General features: G+C 41.3%; 2 long non-coding RNA genes across 2 annotated transcripts; one reads left to right on the plus strand and one right to left on the minus strand.

Moving 5' to 3' along the window:
- Positions 1–201: 201 nt before the first annotated feature.
- LOC309842984 lies at positions 202–14,563 on the minus strand. The gene is made up of 3 exons (XR_014299895.1): positions 14,484–14,563; positions 13,468–13,574; positions 202–329 (listed from the first exon to the last, which is right to left on the minus strand). It is a non-coding gene; the product is annotated as an uncharacterized lncRNA (long non-coding RNA).
- LOC309842986 lies at positions 10,376–10,832 on the plus strand. Its single transcript, XR_014299897.1, has 2 exons — positions 10,376–10,560; positions 10,657–10,832. It is a non-coding gene; the product is annotated as an uncharacterized lncRNA (long non-coding RNA).
- Positions 14,564–17,589: the final 3,026 nt, after the last annotated feature.

Genomic DNA, 17,589 nt, shown 5'->3' on the forward strand with positions numbered 1-17,589 from the left:
AAGGGGGCAATGCCAGGTTTTCATTTCCTGTCTGATTTCATAGCCCCTCAAAGTGCTTTTACTTGGGAGTCCATCAGCACTGCTCTACTTACAGTAGCAAACACACTTCTCTCTAACTTTTCAGCAAATAAAGCTTGCTTTTCTCTGCCTGAGTCAAATCCAGCTCACTTACTTTATAGAGTGTTTACGACGTGACAAGTATTATGTTAAGATGCCTTCTCCTTCCGTCTTCACTAGTTGAGGTCCACCATCTTATTAAAAGTTGGATTCAGAGGTCCTTTCTCTACGACGTTTCCATCAATTCTGTCCAATTCTGTTTACCTTTGCCCCTTAAACAGGAAGATTATGGTGATTTTAGCAGTGTGACTCAGAGTGTAATCTTTGGATGGATCTAATCTGAGATGTGTTTTGCCATTCCATGCAAGATAGGTAAAGAAACTAAGTGTAACTATTTAGAAGATTTGACAGTAATTTGACACTGCTCTGATATCTAATTGCCTAGTCAGTGGGCTTATATTTTATCTCTTTTAATTCATTTTTATAGTAATTCACTTTTATTGCATTTTATTTAGAAAAAATCAATCTACCACAGACTGGAAAATTTTTTAAAAATTATCCTGTACCACAGATAGCTTGAGAGGCATTGATTGGAACCAGCAAATTGTGCCCCAGGGGCCAAATCCAACCCAACACCTAATCTTATAAATGAAAATGTACTGAAACACAAGCACACTTATTCATTTACATATTGTCTATGGCTACTTTTGTGCTGTGATGGCAGTACTGAGTATAGCTCTTCCTTGATTTATGATCAGGTTAGGTTCCCATAAACCCATTGTGAGTTGTAAATATCATACGTCAAAAATATGTTTAATACACTTAACCTACTGAGCTAACCCAGGTAGCTAGCCTACCTTAAATGTACTCAGAATGTTTTCACTAGTCTATAGTTGGGCAAAATCATCTAACACACAGCCTGTTTTATAATAAAATGTTGAATACGTCATGTAGTTTATTGAATACTGAACATGAGAAGCAGAATGGCCATGTGGGACAGAATGGTTGTCAGTGTATCTGTTATTTACCCTCATGATCACAGGGCTGACTGGGAGCTGTGACTGCCCAGCATCATAACAGATTATTGTACCATATGTCACTAGCCTGGAAACAGATCAAAATTAAAATTTTGAAGTATGGTCTCTGCTGAATGCATATCACTTTCTCACCATTATAAATTTAAAAATGTAAGTTGAACCATGGAAAGTCAATGACTGTCTGTAGTTGTGACAGAGACCATATGTCCCACAAAGTCAAAAATTTATTACCTGGACCTTTACAGAAAAAGTTGCTGACCCCTGGTCTAGACCACTGGTTCTCAGCTGTGACTGCACATTAGGAACATCAGGGAAAGAGTTTTGAAATACAAATGGTTCTATTTCCAGAGATTCTGACCTAATGACTTGGGGTGAAGTGTGTGCAAGTCATTTTAATTGCAGCAAACTTTGAACTGTAGCTGAGAATAAGAATCACTGTGGATGCCAGAGATCTACCCCAAACCTACTGAGTCAGAGTTCTGGAGAAGAGGACTCATACTTGAGTAGGTATGGCCTAAGTAAATCTTGGTAAGCAAATCCCCCACAGGTAATCTAGATGTTTCGCTGGGGTTGAGAACCACTGGTGTACACTCAGGAGCAATGATTTCAAAGTTCTAACATGTATCAGAATTACATGAGGAAGATGCTAAGAACACAGATTCCCAGGCCTGCCTCTCGTGAGTCTGAATAACCCATGTGGATGTGGCCTAGGAAGGTGCTTTTTCAGCCCCACAGTGCTTCTCGAGCAGGGGTGTCCTTGGACACACTGAGAAATACTGCTCTAGCAAAAAGCACTTGGTTTCTGTCCAGGCTTCCTCAGAATGACTTAGATTCTGTGAGTCATTTTTTCCCTTTCTGAAATGAAGAGAACAATCCCTCCCTAGCCTTATTTTCCAGGACTGTATGAGTTCTGAACATATAATGTATGTATGTGAAAGTGTTCTGTTAAAGAAAAATGCTTGTAAAGAAGCATATTAACGCTCCCTGGGATGTAAGTGACTGACAATGTATAATATGCTATAATATAATATATTTTTAAAAACACTGTTTTGGGGCGCCTGGGTGGCTCAGTGGGTTAAGCCGCTGCCTTCGGCTCAGGTCATGATCTCAGGGTCCTGGGATCGAGTCCTGCATCGGGCTCTCTGCTCGGCAGGGAGCCTACTTCCCTCCCTCTCTCTCTCTCTGCCTGCCTCTCCATCTACTTGTGATTTCTCTCTGTCAAATAAATAAATAAATAAAATCTTAAAAAAAAAAAACAAAAAACAAACAAAAAAAAAAAACACTGTTTTATCTCCAAACAGATGTGCATTTCTTCTGAAGGAATCTCCAGAAGAGAATTTCGGCAGCTAGAATAGGCTCAGAACAGGAGATCTGAGGTTTTTATGGGGCTTTCTCTACATCATTTGACTCCTGTCCCTGTAACAATAGAAAGGAGAAGAAGAAAAAGAAGCTCTCAGTAGCCTATGCCTTTAGACTGCTTCTTTCAATTAATCCTCACGTCAGCTAAGTAAGACGCAGCATGCTCATTTTAAAGATGAGGGAAACTACAGCTCAGAGTGGTGAAATAATTTGCCTCAAGTCACTGACAGCTAGAATGTGTCAGGGCAGGGATTCAGGGTTTGGGTCATGAGACTCCAGAGCCCACCTTCTTAAGCACTCTGTCACTCTCCCCTTTGTGTAAAAACCTTGACTATGAGAGGGAAGAGAATCCTCCTGGAAGGCCACTCAGCCACCAGTCTGCTTCCTTCTAGCGCACTATTTGCTCAGAATTCCTAACTGTGGAGCCCCATGCCCCCTGCCTCCCTATATGGTGCCTCACATGTGGGCACCATATAGACTCCACATGATGCGAGCCTCCTTGGAAGGACCTGCTCTCTGTTACTGAGAGAGCAGTAAATGACTGTCATTTCTGAAGTCATCCCATGATCTGACCATTCATTATTTGAGAGCTGTCAACAGCAAGCACTGCAGAATCCTTAGTATTCTGAGAGGCAGAAGCACAAGAAAGAAGAAATCACTGAAGTATTTCCTCCCCCTACAGGAAAAACACAGAAATCCTGGGGACTCCATACTTTTAAAGATTAGCTCTAAGACAGTGGAAAGCAGGAGCAGACATAGGAAAAAGGGATCTGCCTTGTGGCATGTCTAAGCACATCATCTATTTGAGTTCAGTTGAAATCTGGTTAGTAAGTTTTGGGAGGTGGGAAGTGTCCAAGTTCTGAGATGGCCGGACGAATGGACCAGGTCTTAACCCACTAAGACCATAGACCACCTGAGGGTCCAGCCAGAGGTGCTGAAGGCTTTGTCCGGGAGAAGCTGAAAGAAGTCATTCTGTGACCCAGAGCAAGTTTTTCCTAGCCCCAGCCCCAGAGAAAGGGGGTTGGCTAAAATAGGGGTTCCCATCCTTCTACCTATTTTACTGTTCCCATCTCCAGCTTCTCCCTGATCACCCTTTTTTGTCCCACCCAGAGTCCCCTTTCTTACTGTATGTTCAAACTTTTCTTCCCCCCCGCTGCCCCTTATGCCCCTGATCAGTCCTTCTTCTGCTCTCTTCAGCAGAGTGGCCTTGAGAACAGCAGCCAGGGCAGGGCTGTGGACCTGATTTTGACCTTCTACCCTACAGGTCACACCCATCCAGAAGTTTCATTCCCTACCGGAACCCAGAACACAGCAGTAAGCTACTGTAATGTGAAAGAACCGTTTCAGTAATGATAGCTTTTTGTTGATTTTAGGGGTGAGCAAACCATGGCTCATAGGTCAAATCCAGTCATTCCATAAGTTAATTTTATTGAGATACAGCCACACTCATATATTCACATGGTGTCTATGGCTACTTTCATGCTCCAAGGGCAGAGGTGAGTAGTTAGGAAATAAAGGTCATGGTCTACAAAAAGCCTAACATATTCACTCTCTGGCTATTCACAGGAAAAATTGTCAGCCCCTGGTCTAGAATATCCTCTCCTGAGTCTGAAGGCTTGTTTGAATAAGTCCCTTGATTGTTTCTGCTAAGTAGAAATGGTTTGTGAGTGTTTTCTTCAGAAGGTGCTGAGCCTTTGAAAGACATTAGTGAGTCCTTACAACAGTAAATTGGTAACAAAAAGAGGCACAATCCCTTTGCCCCCACCAAGCAACACAGTTACCCCCATAATGACCAGGGTACTCCTGCTTCTTGAGAGGGAGTGGGGGTGAGGCCCCTCTCTGCTGACAAGCAGGACAACAACTGCACATGACAAAGCCCTTCACTTACCTCACCACTCCTCTCTGTGACAACCTCTTGGTGCCACAGGGACAGAAACACAAGAGCTAATAATGGAAGCTGAACAGTTCTCCCTTAACACAAGTCTGTGCTTCTTTTGTCTCAAGTGAGAATGCTGATTGGCAAATTTCAAGAGTCCCACAGTTCTTTGATGACCAAGCCTAGTTGATTCTTGTCTTCCACTTGCTTTCTATTCCTTTCATCTCAGAATGAAACTACTTGAACCATGAAGTCACCCCCTCCACAGATAATTGGCTATTTAGTGTTGGGGTCATTTTAATTTTTGACTTCATAATATTAATAATGATATTATTACTACGAGTAGTCTTACATATTTGAGGCTTACTCTGGCAGGAATTATGTGCATTACATCATGTATGTCAACCTGACCCCCTCAAAATAGTGCCAGGTCCCACCCACTGCTTCTTCACATCCAGGCCCCTCACCATCATGACTGTCCCTAGGGCTGCTGTGACACTGCTCTTCATCTCGCAACAAAACGCAGTGCAACTAGGGCTCCTATTGGGCCTGCTCTGGAAGAATCTCTGAGACATTGTAGTATTCACATGTCTCAGGGTACCTCTCCCAATTGCTGTGTTGAGGCCAGATTATAACTTAAAACAAGCCTTCATCATCACTGCTCTGGAAGTTGCCTTAGAACTGCTACACACTCTGCATATTCAGTTCTAAGAGCAAAATGATCACCAAGCCAATCCTGGGGCCACACTCACTTCCCCATCCTTGACCTTGATGGGAACTAATGGTCTTGGGATCCCTGGGAGAAGCCTCATTCCTCCGTTCTGCTGACAATCCATCTTTAGGACATCTCTGCTACTCTGCTGGAGCTCCTCAGAATCCCAGGATGGTATTCCTTTATTTGTTTATTCAGAGAACAGTGCCAAGCAGTCCTGTGTGGACAGAATGGATAAGACACCACCCTCGCTACAAAGAAGACTGGGGGCTAAATGGGGAAAAGACAAAATAGTGTAACACAGTCATAGGGCACCAGGTGCTGGAAGTGAGGCCAACCAGGTGTTGGAAGAGAGGGTTCAAGAAGACTTTCCAGAGGAGTAATACCAAGGTTTTAAAGGACATGTAGGAGCCAGGCAAAGGGATCTGGGATAGAGATGGAGTTCTAGGCAAGAGGAAAAACATACTTGGACCTATAGAAATAGGAGAAGTTAAAGGTTTGAAAAAAAATAAAGAATATTTCTGTCTTCCTTGACTTTTGGGGTCAGCAGATATACCCTATGTACTTATGAGGCCCGAACTGCAGATGTAATATCCAAGGATCCAGGTCCTACCAGAAGCCTGGCATTCCAGGTGGCAGCTTCCCTGCTGTGGGAACTCAGACCAGACCCTGCATGGGAAAGCAGGTTCTTCATGTTGTAATCACCGTGGCACTATTCCTTCCTCCTTCTAATGCCCTTGACATAGGCCATGGGTCCACCTTACCCTGGCAGGGCTTGGCCCTTCCATCAGCTGCGGAATAGTTTTCTGTATTTTTCCAGTGAGTTTTATTACCTTGAGGTAAGGAAACAAGTCTCAAAATGCATTTTTGTCACCTTTCTAGACTCTCCATGGCCTCTAGCCAAATTAGACCACCACCCCCGTGGTATGGAACTAGAAACCAGATCCCCCTGCACCATATTTGTAACCTTTGGTAATGTTTACTAGGCTCTACTGGGCCATATGCTATTCTTACACAGTAATGATTAACAACAGGTTGAAAACTGTGGTTTTTATTTGTCTCCATATAGCTTTAACTTGAGAGAGGCATGAAGAAGATTGAGACCCCTGTCCCAGTTCTCAGAAAAAGAAAACATCTAAAGCAGTTGATCTGGGGTTTGTACTTGGCTTTATGGTTTTCATGAGGTTTGTTCAACTGATGCCAGCAACATCTGGAACTGGGAGTGTGTCTGGTCACATTGCAATAAAAGGAGCCTCACTTGGCTGGGCTTCCCTGCAGGAAGAGGCCCAGGAGGCAGAGCAGCAGAAAGGGTGCAGGGGTATTAGAAGCCGTGGGAGTAGGCAGGGGCATATGGGTTTTGCCTAAAGAAGAACCAGCCATTCTAGCTGGTCAAGGCAGGGCATAGCAAGTAGCAAATCACCACCCAAAAGCAGGCACTTTGTACCATTCCAGCCAGTTCCTTAACCAGCCAGTTCCTTTCCTCCTTCAGCCTTCCTACTCCTTTGTTCACATCTAGGCTTTTAGAGCTCTTCTGCTCTGAACCAGGCTGCTAACTCTTGACTTTATAAATCTATTTCCCCAACCTTCTCCCATCAAAATATTTCTGACTACCCCATGTTAAAAAATAATAATTTTTTAAAAAACAGCATGTAGAAGGACAAATGCAGGAAATGTCCGAGTGAAATCAGTTTTAAGACAACAGAGCAAGGGTGATTTCTTTTCCTGCCATAAAAATTCCTTTACAGTTACGATGATCATGTTTTGTTAATAAAAGTAATATTTTTTTTATTTCTTTCTCTTTCCCTCCAGATTTTTGAGTCCAATCTATTGCCAATCTTTGATAAATTAGGTTAAGGCTATATGCTAATTGCTTAAAGCTTCCTGTACCCATAAGCAACTATACTTTTAAGATGGATTCCTGGAGTCAACTGACAGCCAAATAGTGTTTTCCTAATACCATTTCAGTATTAGGAAGTTGAGTTTTTGTTAAAGGATAGGTACAGAATCCCTGAACCTTAACCACTGGTAAAGATCTTGATGGTTGTCTAATGAAATCTTCCACCCAGTGACAGAATTCTCCCTAAAACGCCCAGAACTGGTTGATCACTTCTAGTATGGGAACTTACTTCTGTAAGAGATAGATGTTCGGCCTCTGGATGGTTTTGTTAGAAAATTCTCTCTCTCTCTTATTTTCTGGAAGAAAAATCTACCTTCTTCAAGATTCCTTTTACCAAACCAAGTTAGGTCATCTGGAGACTAACTAAATACGTCTAATCCCTTCCTCACATCATAGTAGGTTAAAAGTAGCCATCACAAATCAAGGCTTTTCCTCTCTCTAAAAAAAAAAAAAAAATCCTACAATCCTTCAACCTCTCGGTGTGACTCGTACAAAGCCAACCCGCCCTCCACAGGATTCTCTTTAGTTGGTCAATGTCCCTCTTAAAATATGTGCCTGCCATTGGGCTCACACTCCAGGTGTGTTTTAACCAACTGCAAAATAGAGTGTGGATCTTACACTCTAAAAGGTTCTTTTAGCAACCTTTACAGGCCATTTCCCTTGAGCTAGCTAGGAGGATATACTTCTTCTTCTGGTCTCTGCCTCTCACCATCACTTGTCTGAACAAGTGGCTATTGGTTCAGCTCTTCCTCACAACCATGTTATTCCAAGTACATTTTCAAACTAAATTGAGGGCTTTGTTTTCAACCTATGTCCTATCCAGGTCTCTCTTAGTCTTAGTTCTGATACTCTGTGTGAGCTCCATCACACCCCCCGCCCCTGCCAACCACATTTCGAGTCTGCACAAGAAAGGCAAGGTGGCCAGAGACAGAGCTCACTCGTGTCTCCATTCCGGCTGATACTGGCCAATATCCTTTAGATTGCTCAATCAGCAACAAATCCACACACTCCTACTATTTTATTATATAGCTCTCTATCATGTTAGGAAGAACAGAGGAGTTATTTTATCAAAAGTCTTGCAAAGATATTGTTACACTATGTTTATGCTTGCCTAATCATGGTCGGTACAAGTCTGATCACCCAAAAACAAAAGGAAATTACATTTGCCAATAACCCATGAAGTTCTTGGTGGGCACATGATTCCTTTCTAAATGCCAACATACCATCTATTAGAAATTTGTGACAGGAATCAATATTAAGTTGATTGCCATTATTTAAAAAAAAATCTACCTTTCCCTGCTTCTAAAAAATCAGGGTAATTATTTAACTATCTTTGCTTTACTATCATGTCTCCCATTCATGATTTCCTAAAGAATTTTAACAGGCACATCTGCAAATTCTTTTAACATTCTGGGACAGAATTCATCTGACCTGGAAATTGAACTCATTTAAGTTGGCTACATACTTGCTCCACTAGCCCTTCTCAGCCTTTTGTTTCTTTCTTCATTTTTCAAATGCTTCTCCTCTGTTGTGTTTAATGTAATACTTGCCACATTCAAGAGAATATTTATCATGAATATGTAAACTACAAACGTATAAGAAATGATTATATAAGCTATAAATATACAATACATACAATAATGTGTAATAATATGATGAGCACCTGGAAATCCACAAACCAGTATAAAATCCAGAACTTTTCAATAACTTATGACTTCCTATTCACTCTTCCCATTTCATCCTCCTGTCTCCTGCCTTCTTCTCCCCACTTAGACAAAGGACTAGTCTGAATTTTTTTTAAAAAATAGTTTTGTCATTAATATTATGTTTAAACAATATATTATTTATTTTATTTGACTTTGAGCTTTCTGAAAATAATCTCACACAAATAATGTAATCTTCTGGGTCTGCTTTCTCCCCCCCACCCCCCACCGAATTATATTTAAAGAATTCATCCCTATTTTAATAGGAAACTAAAGAGATCTGGAAATGAGCCAGAAGATCTTAAGCTCAGAGAGAGAAATCATAAAATAGCAGCAAGAGTACATTCAGTTATTAGGAAGGAAGCAGAAGCAATGGAGAACGGCAGTCTAGGGAGAGCAGAAGGGAAATGGGCAGAAATAGAAATGGCACATCAAGAGGACTGATGATAGTCCCTGAACTTGTGCAAACTCCTGGAACAAGAAGGACCTTGGAATTACACTCTAACTTTTCAGGTCACATGATAATGGCCTGAAGTAACACACTCAAATGAATAAGATGTTGCCCTCAGAAGAAGCCCACTTTCTTGGTTGTAGGAGTACTGTACCTCTTTCTTGTATTGTACCTCTTTCTTGGTTGTAGGAGAGACCAGCTGTAACAACTTTTCCTTCACATTAGAAGGGATAATTTCAACATGTCCCATATCACTGAAACCCCTAGAAATTGCACTGAGGTGGAAGGCCCCTAAATTTTAGTCAGATTTATTTTCCACACTTGATACACTGATGTCTTACCAATAAATCTACAAGTTACAACTTCTCACTCATTAGGTCCAATCAGCACAATGTCATGTGATGAACACAGGAGAGCAGCTATTTCTTTGAGATACTAGTTTTATTTGATATATACCCAGAAGTGGGATTGCTAGATCTTATGATAGTCTATTTTTAATTTTTTAAGGAACCTTCATATTATTTTCCATAATGGCTGTTTGAAGTTACAGTCCCACCAATAATGTACAAGGTTTCCCTTTTCTCTATATCCTTGCCAGGATTTGTTATCTCTTGACACTTTTTTCTCTGTGAACTGTAGTCTTTATGAAAATGTGTATTTAATTTATAGAAATACTATATTATTTATAACATTAATAATAATAAATATTCTTATTCAGGGCACTGAGCTTGGTTGATTTATACACATTACTCTTGTACAATAATCTCTCTTTTTTTTAAAAAATAATAGCCATCCTAACAAATATGAGCTGATATTTCACTGGAGTTTTGACTTGCATTTCCCTGATGATTAATGATGTTGAGCATCTTTTCATGCAGCTGTTGGCCATTTATATGTCTTCTTTGGAAAAATGTCTACTCGGGTCCTTTGCCCATTTTTTAATTGGGTTATTTGAATTTTTGCTTATTATTATTATTTGAATTTTGATTTGTAAGTGTTCCTTATATATTTTGGATATTAACCCCCTGTTGGATAACTGGTATGCTTATATTTTCTATCATTCTGGCTGTTATGGTGCCAGTATGGTGGCAATACCTTGCAGGGCTGGGGCAAGGTTCTCCAGTAAGCTATATAAACTATGAATCAGCAGCCAATATCTGGGACTATTTCTCAGATAGCCACAATGCTTGGGTCCAGGAATCAAGGGGTGGAAATGGGAGTGGTATCACTCACTCTTCTTCCTAATAATAGCAAAATTTTTGTTTTGTGTTTCTACAGCTTTCTGCTGGGTGGGCCTAGAGCTCTTAGTTCCGGAGGGAAGAATGCTTTTACCAGTAGACAAAATAATGATTCCATCGAACTGATAATTAAAACTGCCACCTTACCACTTTGGGCTTCTCAACAGTGTTGGTTGGGATGATTGATCCCAAATACCAAGGGAAAATTGGATGAATATTCCACAGTGGAGGTAAGAAACAGTATGTTTAACATACAGGATATCCCTTATGATATCTATTAATATTACCATATATTTATTAGAATATTGGTATTAAATACTTCACAGAGTTAACTTCCTTCTTCCACTTGTACCCATCTGGGAACTGCAGTCTTCTCCGACCATGCAAGCAAAATGGGCCCCTCCCTGCTGACCTCATCTGGAGTTATTATTTTTTCTTTGTTTCTTTAAAGATAGTTTAATTGAGGTATGTCTGATATACAATAAACTGCACCTACATAAAATATGAACTTTGATACATGTCTTAAAATGTTTTAATTGTGGTAAAATATACGTAATGTAAATTTAGCCATTTTAACCATTTTCAACTATATATTTTGGTAGTATTATGTATATTCACACTGCTATGCAACCAATCTCCCTAACCCTTTTTGTCTTCCAAAACTGAAACTCTGTATCCATCAGACAACAGCTCCCACATCTTAGTCCATTCAGGCTGCTATACAAAAGTACCATAGACTGGGTAGATTGGATTAAACAAAAAACTGATTTGTCACAGTCCTGAAGTCTGGGAAGTCCAAGCCAGCAGATTCAGTGCTTGATGAGAGCCTGCTTTCTGGTTTATAGATGGCTGTCTTGTCACTGTATTTTCACATAGCAGGAGGGGAGAGAGCTCTCTGAGGTCTCTTCTTGAAGGACACCAATCCCATTGATGGGGGCTCCACCCTCATGACGTAATCACCTTCCAAAGCCCCCACTTCTTAATCCCATCACATTGTGAATTAGGATTTCAACAGATAAATTTTGATGGGACACAAACATTCAGTCCATAATATTCTATTACCTCCTCTCCGTAACCCCTGGCAACCACCATTTTACTTTTGGTTTCTATGAATTTGACTATTCCAGATACCTCATATAAGTGGAATCATATAGTATTTGTCTTTTTTTTTTTTTACCTTTTTTTCCCACTCAGATACTGTCCTCATGTTTCATCTATGCTGTAGTGTGTGTCAGAATCTCCTTCCTTTATTTTTTTTAATTTTTAATTTTTTTGAATCTCCTTCCTTTTTAAGGCTGAATATCATTCCATTGTATGTATAGACCACAATTTGTTTATCCACTCATCCTTCAATGTATACTTAAGTTGCTTCCAACTTTTGGAGAGGGTCTGATGTGTTTGCCTTGGTCCTTAGTCTAACCTATGTTTGTCAACACAACATAGCACATATCATCCAACAGATCCTTGATAAGGACTGATGAAAATATTGTGTCCGTCTCTTAGTACTTACTTACTATGCCCATTTGCTAAGTCTCATGGGTGTGTCAAACCTCTACATTCTTGAATTCTCTTCTTAGGATGTGTCTCACTGTCTTCCTGATGGAGCTGGTCTCAGAGAACCTCTCCAAGAGGTTCATTATCATCTTAACTCTTGCTCTTCTACACCAGTTTCTCTGAAGTCTGACAAAACTCAGGACTGCTAGATACTTCTCTGATAGGGCCTTTCTGGCTCAAATTAGTCCCCCCTTCCAATGAGAGTTGGCAGATTCTGTTATATTTCAGACGTGGAATGCTCCTTCTAGCCAAAGTGATATATGTCTTAGTACATTTCCTTTTAATTAATAGTGACTGGGGATATTTTCATTTCCTTGGATGAATCCTCCCGTCAAAAATTGTTATGATTCACTTGGGAAAGCAAACTGAAAATTTATGTCCTCATAAATATTTGAAAAGGAGCCATTTCATACTCCAGGATCGGAAATCGCAGGCTTGCCATGTGGATAGCCTATTTGAGGGCTCTCGGTTTTGAAATAAATATATACCCAGTTCAGCGTTAGTGTGAACAGCATCTGCATGCATGTTACTAGGTGAGACCATATGTGAGCTCATCCCTGCAGAACCCTGCTGGACACTCCTTGCTGGACTGGTAGGCTTTACTAGGGTCACAGGATTACCTCAGACAGGGCAAGTTGGTCTTGGATTTTAGTTCTCCCCTTCTTTGTGGCTTATGGCATCCTATAAGAATCTAAATTCTATGATAATAGAAGTTTATATAATGCCAAACACAAGAGCACATTTTGTATTTCACTGGTCTAAGTTTAATTTGAGTACCTAGTAATTTCAAATTGCATGACTAAACCAGTTGTCCTGCTGTGAACCTACCCCTTACAGCCCTGAGTGTGGGTGGAGGGCAAGAGTTTCCTCCTCATGTAGGGAGGAGACACAGATGTCCTGGAGGAAACAAGAACTTTTTACAGATAGAGGGAAACAAAAGGAAGAATTGTACAAGTCTCCTCTGGAGGGCTCAGCTGAACAGGAAGATCTGGAAATGCCTGAAGCTACCATCACTTTGAGGCAAAAGGGAGAAGAGCAAAACTTGACTGCAAGTTTCCGAAGGACTTGATTTAGAAACCTTTGAAAAGCTCAGAACTGACTTCATTGGGCCAAGACCTCAACCCGAGAGGGGCTGGCATACAAAGAATGTAGTGAGGTTGCTTTGCCCACTGCCGCAGCAGCTGGCTTGGATGTCACTGGCAAAGCAGTCTCCTTCTTAAGACCTGAAAAGTTTGCTATGTGTATGCCATCTTTATAACATTTTTCAGTATCGGTAGTGTATACCGTGGACTTCCCCACTGCTTAGTGGGTTTTGGTTTTTTGGGGGTTCTTTTTGGGGCGGGGAGCTCAAGTTCATATTTAAATTCCAGCTAGTCAACATATAGTGTAATACTAGTTTCAGGAGTAGAATCCAGTGATTCATCACCTACACACAAACACCCAGTACTCATCACAAGTGCCCTCCTCCAAACCCATCACCCACCCAACATATCCCTGCCCCCTATCCCCTAGCCTGCTCTCTGTACCTGCTGCTTAGTCATTCAATTTTCACTCTCTCTCCTCAAGAGAGAGTCATCTTTTACCTCTTAAAGAAGATCTGTTGATAAACTGGGTCCAGTGTTGCCTGCTTCATTCTTAAGCGAATGTGTATTAATCTCCCAAGTACTGATTTGACAGGAACATTAGGAACCTGAAAGAAAAGCAAACCAAAAATCTACCTGGATGAGCCGATTTGTAGAGAACAAGGAAGTGAGCACTCTTCCTCTGGGACCTGAGAACTGGTCAAATATAATTCTTATTAGCAACTCATTATCTCCAGAATACCTGGGTGTGACAAACACTTGTGAGAGGTTTTGTAACTAGTAGTGAGACTGTATTTAGAGTCATGGTCTGAAACATGATTCTGGTTGAAAGAAGTCACAGAAATGTAGAAATAAGTCTCTGCCCAAGCGGTCTGTTTTTCTTAGCTGCACAGTTCTTGGAGCCTTGTTTTGACCCACTAACATTTCTTTATATAGGTTACTAGCTTAAAATATTAAATAACCAGAACATGTTTTTCCACTAACGCTACTCAAAGTACGTAATAACTGATGAACTCTGATTCTTGCCAACCAGTGTAATTAACTCCCCGGGTTTGAATCTGATTCTGTGAAACAAAGGCAAACTCTATCGTACTTTTTAAAAATGGACAATCCTCTACCATAGATCATTAGCTTGTCTGACTTTTAAATAAGCTTCATGCGGTTTACTCTTTAACAAATGTTAATTCTGGGTTTATCAGATTGATAACAGAATCTGTTAAAAGTGATGTGACTGTTTTCAACATGACTATCAACTGTTGCCTTGAGCACTACAATTCTAGTCTCCACACAGCAACCAGAGTTGATTGTTCTCAACCTCATACCTGATTATGTCAATCATCGTAAAATCATTCAGGGTTCCCCACTGCCCTGAGGATAAATTCCAAACTCCTTAATATAGGGTTTCAGGAGAACAACTGGACTGGCTTAATTGAATATCCCTTGGCCTACTCACAAGTTTCAAGTGAATTAAACATTCCTTAGGCCACATGTGCTGAAAAGGGAGATGATTTACTCACTTATTTATTGGGTGGTATTGATCTAAGAGAAGGAAGTGGCACACTCCTTGTCACCCTCACTTCTTCTCCCACAGTGCCAGGGCAGAATGCTTTCAAGGTTTGGGTGACCTTTCCCTCCAGATGCAGTAGACTGACAGCAGATGAGGTTCTAAGGATTCCTCTTAGTGGATGAGCTGAGGGTCCCCAAATATCCATCCTAGGAGAACTAGGGAAGTGGGGTTGAGTCAGGGTATAACCCAAATAGGATGTATATTACACTAACCAACAAAGAGCCTGATCTATGTCCAGGCCTCAGACTTGTATCATGCCCCACCCCACCCCCCACCCCCATTTCCAGTATCCTCCAGCAGGGCTGGGACTTTTCTGGACTTTCTCCTCTGAGGCCATACTGTCACAAGTGGGCTTATTTCCTCCTCAGATCCAGTCAAGGGAGCAGGGGTCTAATTAGGACTGGCTCAAAAAAGAGGAAATCAGATTTAATAATTACAAACATTCTTCTGACTAGGTCTCATTGAGCCATATAAAATTATTTCTGGTTCATTGTGTATTTTATACCAAAATTTATTCATTCTTTTGGAACTGGAACTCAGTGTGGTCAGAATCACTTTTATAACATTTCTCCTACTTTGCTTAAGCTAGTTTGAGTTGGGTTTCTGTCAGTTACAACCAGAGTCCTGATAGATTATGATTCTATAAAGCAAGTTTTAGATGGCCTTGACTCAGACTTATTGCCACAAGGAATATGTGGATATACGTTCTCCTTTATACTGGCCTCTGTGGGTGCTTGGACCTTTTATCTAACTATTGCCAGAAAATAACAACTATTTTAAAATTAAGATCACTGTTTGAACAGATGGTCTCCAAATGTTAATTGGTTCATCCTGTAGAAAGCATGTCATTTATATGACAACAAATAAAAGTGTAATTTAATTAATTACCTAAGCATACAATTTGCTACTATTTCATCCTGATAGCTTCATTGGAAAGCTGTGTTGTTCCCAACTAGTCCTTTTACTGGAGTGTTTTTAAAATTTTTCCACATCCTTCTCTGGGCCAATTCTGTAGGAGCAGATAGGGCTGTTGCACCGGATTGCTTCTTAGCTTTTTTATCTTGCAGAAAAGAACATGACCTTCTAGTGCTGTGATTCTCAAGTTTTAGCTTGCATCAGCATCACTAGGAGGCTTAGAAAACCACAGTTTTCTGGGCTCTCTACACCTAAGATTTGGATTCAGTAGGTCGGGAGTGGGGTCCAAGTATTTCTATTTCTAGCAAGTTCCACGTTATTTATGTCGCTTATTTGGGAGAACACTTCACCGTCACAGAGTACCTGCACCAAAGTAGACCCTTGGAGTAGAAATAGACACAATTTGTTCTTTGCTCGGCTCTTCATAAAGACCTTGTTGGCAGAGGTGTTCTATGTGGGGAAGTGCCAGTCAGCTATGTAGTACAGGCACTCTGCTAGATTAGGAGTCCCAACTTTTTGTTTATTTATTTTAAAGATTTTTTTGCACATTTTGCATGGAGCACTGGGTATGGTGCATAAACAATGAATCCTGGAATAGTGAAAAAATAAAATTGAAAAAAACACAGATTTTATGCATTTATTTGTCAGAGAGAGAGAGCGCACACAAGCAGGGGAAGTGGCAGGCAGAAGGAGAAGCAGGATCCCCACTGCAAGAAGCCAGATGTGGGACTTGATCCCGGGACCCTGGGGTCATGACCTGAGCCTAAGGCAGATGCCTAACCAACTGAGCCACCCAGGCATCCTTAGAGGTCCCAAAATTGAGTGTGTGCAGGGGCCAATGAGAGAACCTAAAGGAGAGGAGGGGAGGGGTAGATGGAAGAAAAGGATATGAACACACTGGCGTGCAAAGGGCAAGTACTATGGCAAACTGGAGAGTGCCTGACCCACCAGAAGGAACATCATTCTGTGTATTATGTATTACAGACCCTGGAGCACTTACCAATCATGTGACAAGTTTAGGCAGTTACCTAGTCTCTCCTTGTCTCAGTTTCCTCAGCCACAAAAGATGGATAATAACAGACCCTATCTTATAGGGTCCTTAGGAGGAGTAGATAAATTAACATATATAGATAATTTAGAAGAAAAGATGAGAAGTACCATCACTGCTGGGTTACAAGAATGAGAACTACTTATATAATGTTGGCTTTTGCCTGGCACGAGTGAAAGCACAGTCACTTTGATTAACTTTCACAAGAACCTATGAGATCAGCACGATTACTAGTCTCATCTCACTGATAAGTAAACTGAGCCAGAGAAGAAGCTGGCCTGAGTTCCCACAGCTAGTGAGTGGAGGCGTTGGACTGCGAACCCCAGCCGGCTGCTGAGTCTCGGGGACCACCTCACACGCACGCACAAATCACCACTCTTGGGTCTGGAATGAGCAGCCACTGAACTTGGGCCAGCCCCTGTCAGGTGGAATCAGGATTCAGCTTCACCTACCCATTCTTTCTATTCCTTTTTTCTTTGAAGAGAAACTAGAAATCTGAATTTCCATGTGTTGTTTAGCAGGCTCAATTTTTAAAAACCACTGGGTCAAAGAGAACACTTGCCGGGCCACTTGGGGCCTGCCAGCCACACACTTAGGAAGTCTGCGTGAACCCTGGAGGTGAGGGGAGGGTCATGGGGTGGCTGGTTATCCTGCGGGCCGCGCAGCAGAGTCAGCACCCTATGTACTGGGTACTGGACCCAGTTCCTAGAAGGGTGGTTTATTCCTGGTGTTTTACAGTGCACCCCTTCCTCAGCAGCCTTCTCTTTGTCCCAGAGCCCTCCAGCCTCTTACATTCTTTCCTCTGATGTTTTCTCAGACCCAGACCACAAATCCTTCCCATGCCTCAGCTATAGGCTTCAGAAACTGAAACTTGATTCCTCCCTCCTTCCCAATGGAGAATTATTTCTAAAGGTGAAAGACAGCAATTTGTCAGTACCTACTGTCACCACTAAACCCATCATTTATTTACCCCGTCTTAAAAATTCCTTTGATTCTGATTTCTTGCCATGCAAAATAAGCAGCCTCCCAACATTTCCAGTTCTTGAAATTTTTGAAGTCCTTGACGATGTGGCCACTTAAGACAAGGCACACC

This window comes from Mustela nivalis (genome assembly GCF_964662115.1).
Source record: "Mustela nivalis genome assembly, chromosome: 10".
In the NCBI taxonomy this organism is placed as follows: domain Eukaryota; kingdom Metazoa; phylum Chordata; class Mammalia; order Carnivora; family Mustelidae; genus Mustela; species Mustela nivalis.